Here is a 6,512-nt window from a genome sequence, read left to right as displayed (position 1 = left end):
GGCCATGGCACCCTGGTTTCAAAGCACTTCCGGAACGGTTGTTCATGTTGGCCTCACCATAAATTGTCATTATAAAATGGAAAATATGTTATATAGCATAACCTCTGTGTGTGTGCGTGTGTGTGTGTGTGTGTGTGTGAGACAGACAGACAGAGAAAGAGCTAACCTGGTGTTAGGATGCCGCCAAACATGTTTGTTTGCAGGGGGACCATCGCTGCAGAAGGTTTTTTCATCACAAAAGATGACGTTCTCCCAAAACTGATGTGGCTTGTCCGCATACTCCAACGCATACTCCACCCTGCTCTCCATGTTTGCCTCACTTAACACAGGTTTTGTTGCTGGTATGCGACCACGTAGCCCCTCAGAGTGATGTCTGTTTCGGACAGTTTGAGGCGTGCACTGCAGACCAAGAGTATCCCGAATGTTGCTAGCGTCGGGCGTGAAGGGGGCGTGAGCAGTAATGACAGCTGCTATGGCCTAGGGAAAGGATGACATATTGCAAATATAACATGTGATGTGGTTGTTTACATAACATCAAGTGGTCCAGTATACCTATATATGCAACATCATTACCTGGGGTTGTGCAACGTGGGCGCCCACGCCGATGCCTGTTGTCTGTGTTGCCCAACTCTGCCTGTCGGTGAATCCATCGTGCTACGGTTGACCGGTGAATACCAAGACGTCTCCCAATTTCAGAGTCGATGTAGCCCTCATTATGAAGCTGTAGAATAGCTTCACGTGTCGCTTGTGAGGTCTCCATGGTAAAATTAGATATACCACAAAAACAACCTTTCGACATTGGCTCGCAGTGAACTATACCCGCGCTGTTTCATTGTTTCAAAAGTATATCGCATGTCTCATTACATTTCCTGCATGGACACGAAATGGCTGTGTAAGATAACCTTTATGGACTGCCACGAACCCAGATGTGCTATAGAATAATACAATATCAATAGTAAAACATATTCTTCCCAAATTACACTTATACAATATGAAGCTATTGTGTTTACCTGGCATCACATTGAGGTATGCTGCAGCTACCACATGCGGGGGTTGCCGCATATAGCTGTGTGTGTCTCACATATATATTACACAAACCAATTCAAAAGTAGGGGTTCGTACTGCCTTGTATGATGTAATTTTATTGTTAATAATATAATGCCGCTCTTGTGGCACGTAACTTACATGGGTCTAACATAGGACTCTGGAAACCTGTGGCTTCCAGGCACGTATACCAACCCTACCGGCATGGTACAACAGGTAGGTCAGTGATCATTACACACGTCTTCAGACCCCATCTGCGCGATAGTTTTTTTGTTGTGTGTACAGATCATGAGATTGGGGAAGAGCAGTGTGGTTTCAGAAGTGGCAGAGGATGTGTGGATCAGGTGTTTGCTTTGAAGAATGTATGTGAGAAATACTTAGAAAAGCAAATGGATTTGTATGTATCAATCATGCATCTGGAGAAGGCATATGATCGAGTTGATAGAGATGCTCTGTGGAAGGTATTAAGAATATATGGTGTGGGAGGCAAATTGTTAGAAGCAGTGAAAAGTTTTTATCGAAGCTGTAAGGCATGTGTACGTGTAGGAAGAGAGTAAAGTGATTGGTTCTCAGTGAATGTAGGTTTGCAGCAGGGGTGTGTGATGTCTCCATGGTTGTTTAATTTGTTTATGGATGGGGTTGTTAGGTAGGTGAATGCAAGAGTTTTGGAAAGAGGGGCAAGTATGCAGTCTATTGGGGATGAGAGCTTGGGAAGTGAGTCACTTGTTGTTCACTGATGATACAGCGCTGGTGGCTGATTCATTTGAGAAACTACAAAAGCTGATAACTGAGTTTGGTAAAGTGTGTGAAAGAAGAAAGTTGAGAGTAAATGTGAATAAGAGTAAGGTTATTAGGTACAGTAGGGTTGAGGGTCAAGTAAATTGGGAGGTAAGTTTGAATGGAGAGAACTAGAAGAAGTGAAGTGTTTTAGATATCTGGGAGTGGATTTGGCAGCGGATGGAACCATGGAAGCGGAAGTGAATCATAGGGTGGGGGAGGGGGCGAAATTTCTGGGAGCCTTGAAGAATGTGTGGAAGTCGAGAACATTATCTCGGAAAGCAAAAATGGGTATGTTTGAAGGAATAGTGGTTCCAACAGCGTTGTATGGTTGCGAGGCGTGGGTTATGGATAGAGTTGTGCGGAGGAGGGTGGATGTGCTGGAAATGAGATGTTTGAGGACAGTATGTGGTGTTAGGTGGTTTGATCGAGTAAGTAATGTAATGGTAAGAGAGATGTGTGGTAATAGAAAGAGTGTGGTTGAGAGAGCAGAAGAGGGTGTTTTAAAATGGTTTGGTCACATGGAGAGAATGAGCGAGGAAAGATTGACCAAGAGGATATATGTGTCAGAGGTGGAGGGAACGAGGAGAAGTGGGAGACCAAATTGGAGGTAAAAAGATGGAGTGAAAAAGATTTTGTGTGATCGGGGCCTGAACATGCAGGAGGGTGAAAGGCGTGCAAGAAGTAGAGTGAATTGGAACGATGTTGTTATACCGGGGTCGACGTGCTGTCAACGGATTGAACCAGGGCATGTGAAGCGTCTGGGGTAAACCATGGAAAGTTTGTGGGGCCTGGATGTGGAAAGGGAGCTGTGGTTTCAGTGCATTATTACATGACAACTAGAGACTGAGTGTGAACGAATGGGGCCTTTGTTGTCTTTTCCTAGCGCTACCATGCACACATGAGGGGGAGGGGGTTGTTATTCCATGTGTGGCGGGGTGGCAATGGGAATGAATAAAGGCAGACAGTATGAATTATGTACATGGGTATATATATATATATATATATATATATATATATATATATATATATATATATATATATATATATATATATATATATATATATATATGTCTGTGTGGGTATATATATGTGTGCATTGAGATGTATAGGTATGTATATTTGCGGGTGTGGACGTGTATGTATATACATGTGTATGTGGGTGGGTTGGGCCATTCTTTCGTCTGTTTCCTTGCGCTACCTCGCTAACGCGGGAGACAGCGACAAAGCAAAATAGAAATATATATATATATCTATAACATACAAACCTCCAACAGCCAGGATCGAACCCGGGACCCCTGTGCAAGAGGCTGGCATGCTAACCGCTAGGCTATGGGCCTGGCTAATAGGAAACTACTGTTAGGGTAACATTATAGACGGTATAGACCCCGTTGCTCACCATTGTGAGACGAAGGGTATTCGAGTACTTAGTATTCGAACAGTTGTTTCCTATTAGCCAGGCCCATAGCCTAGCGGTCAGCATGCCTGCCTCTTGCACAGGGGTCCCGGGTTCGATCCTGGCTGTTGGAGGTTTGTATGTTCTATGAAGGTGCGCGTTCATATGCACTTTATTCGTATATATATATATATATATGTATATATATATATTCTTTTTTTTCCGCTGTCTCCCGCATTTGCGAGGTAGCGCAAGGAAACAGACGAAAGAAATGGCCCAACCCACCCCCATACACATGTATATACATACGTCCACACACGCAAATATATATACCTACACAGCTTTCCATGCTTTACCCCAGACGATTCACTTGCCCTGATTCAATCCACTGACAGCACGTCAACCCCGGTATACCACATCGATCCAATTCACTCTTTTCCTTGCCCTCCTTTCACCCTCCTGCATGTTCAGGCCCCGATCACACAAAATCTTTTTCACTCCATCTTTCCACCTCCAATTTGTTCTCCCACTTCTCCTCGTTCCCTCCACCTCCGACACATATATCCTCTTGGTCATTCTTTCCTCACTCATTCTCTCTATGTGACCAAACCATTTCAAAACACCCTCTTCTGCTCTCTCAACCACGCTCTTTTAATTTCCACACATCTCTCTTACCCTTACGTTACTTACTCGATCAAACCACCTCACGCCACACATTGTCCTCAAACATCTCATTTCCAGCACATCCATCCTCCTGCGCACAACTCTATCCATAGCCCACGTCTCGCAACCATACAACATTGTTGGAACCACTATGCCTTCAAACATACCCAATTTTGCTTTCCGAGATAATGTTCTCGACTTCCACACTTTCTTCAAGGCTCCCAGAATTTTCGCCCCCTCCCCCACCCTATGATCCACTTCCGCTTCCATGGTTCCATCCGCTGCCAGAACCACTCCCAGATATCTAAAACACTTTACTTCCTCCAGTTTTTCTCCATTCAAACTTACCTCCCAATTGACTTGACCGTCAACCATACTGTACCTAATAACCTTGCTCTTATTCACATTTACTCTTAACTTTCTTCTTTCACACACTTTACCAAACTCATCCACCAGTTTCTCACATAAATCAGCCACCAGCGCTGTATCATCAGCGAACAACAACTGACTCACTTCCCAAGCTCTCTCATCCCCAACAGACTTCATACTTGCCCCTCTTTCCAAAACTCTTGCATTCACCTCCCTAACAACCCCATCCATAAACAAATTAAACAACCATGGAGACATCACACACCCCTGCCGCAAACCTACATTCACTGAGAACCAATCACTTTCCTCTCTTCCTACACGTACACATGCCTTACATCCTCGATATATATATATATATATATATATATATATATATATATATATATATATATATATATATATATATATATATATATATATATATATATATATTTTTTTTTTTTTTTTTATACTTTGTCGCTGTCTCCCGCGTTTGCGAGGTAGCGCAAGGAAACAGACGAAAGAAATGGCCCAACCCCTCCCCCCATACACATGTACATACACACGTCCACACACGCAAATATACATACCTACACAGCTTTCCATGGTTTACCCCAGACGCTTCACATGCCTTCACATGGGGGATATATATATATATATATATATATATATATATATATATATATATATATATATATATATATATATATATATATATATATATATATATATATATATATATATATATATATATATATATATCATGCTATGGTGAAGGACTCTTTAACCTGTCCCATTGTTTCGCACCCCTCCTGGTAGAAGCACTAGTGGATGTTGTGCCGACTGGGTGGTGTTTGCTGCCACGTTAACACAATACCTACTTGCAAACTGTTCTTCCAGTATCCATTTAATGTTTTTGTATTGTTATTATTAATGTTATCACCATTCCCCTATAGGACTAGATAGCAGTTACAGATATGAATAAAATTATTATGTAGGGACGTTATACCATCAAAAATCAAATTGGGTTGCATGACTAATGATCATAACTATAGGTCGCTCGCAGTTAAATCCAACAAAAGAAACAAATAGATATACTAGAATTACCAGAGCTGAAACAATACCGATTGGTCAGCAGTGTGGTGTCTCACCTGGGTGGCGCCTGACCTCTCCGTTTCCCTGGGGCCCTCCATGATCCTGGGGATGACGGGTGTGAGGTCAGAGGTAGTTCCAGTAAAAAAGGGTCGAAGCCAGTTCACCTCACCACGTGTGACCTGGGATGTGTTGGCTTTATATCCCACATACTCTAGCCAGGATAAGTCACTCTACCTCTGGTGTTCACTTGCGAAGCATCTCATGGTGTCACGGGCGGCAGTTATTGAATGACAGAGTGAGCTACACTGTGTTATAAATGTGTTGTGGTGGTACAGAGGACTGCAGCCATGAAGGACAACCAGGACCATATTCTCCGTACAACAAAACCTCCTCAAACAGTTTTGACAACAAGAGATAAAAGGTCATAAACAAAAAAAGAAGAACCATTCAAATGTCCTGAGTGTCAGAAAAGCTTTACAGAACATGTCTATCTTCATAGGCACATGAAATTACATACTTTTGAGAAGACATATCAGTGTAAAGAATAACAGTACCTTCTACCTTAATAACAGCTTAGTGTGGCAGATGAAAGTTCACATTGGACAAAAGCAATATCAGTGTTCAGATTGTCAAAAGTGTTTTTCTAGAAAATATGATTTAAAGACACACTTGAGAATTCATACTAGTGAGAACCCATACCAATGTTCAGAATGTCAAAAACAATCTATCACAGACGTAATTTCGTAAAACATCTGAGTTCACACAGGTGAGAAGCCATACTAGTGTGGAGAATGTCAAAGAACTTTATCTCAGAAAAGTGATTTAGTGTCACACCTGAGAGTTCACACGGGCGAGAAGCCATACCGATGTTCATAATGTCAAAAACAATTCTCTCAAAAGTGTAATTTAGTGACACACCTGAGAGTTCACACAGGCGAGAAGCCGTATGAATGTTCAGAATGTCAAGAAACTTTTTCTCAGAAAATTAGTTTAGTGAAATACCTGAGAGTTTACATGGGCGAGAAGCCATACCAATATTCATGTCAAAAACAATTCTCTCAAAAGTGTAATTTAGTGAAACACCTGAGAGTTCATACAGGCGAGAAGCCATACCAATGTTCAGAATGTCAAGAATCTTTTTCTCAGAAAAGTAATTCAGTGAAACACCTGAGAATTCACACAGGCGAGA

The sequence above is a fragment of the Panulirus ornatus genome, chromosome 70 (genome assembly GCF_036320965.1).
Source record: "Panulirus ornatus isolate Po-2019 chromosome 70, ASM3632096v1, whole genome shotgun sequence".
Classification (NCBI taxonomy): Eukaryota; Metazoa; Arthropoda; class Malacostraca; order Decapoda; family Palinuridae; genus Panulirus; species Panulirus ornatus.
This window is presented reverse-complemented; position numbering follows the sequence as displayed.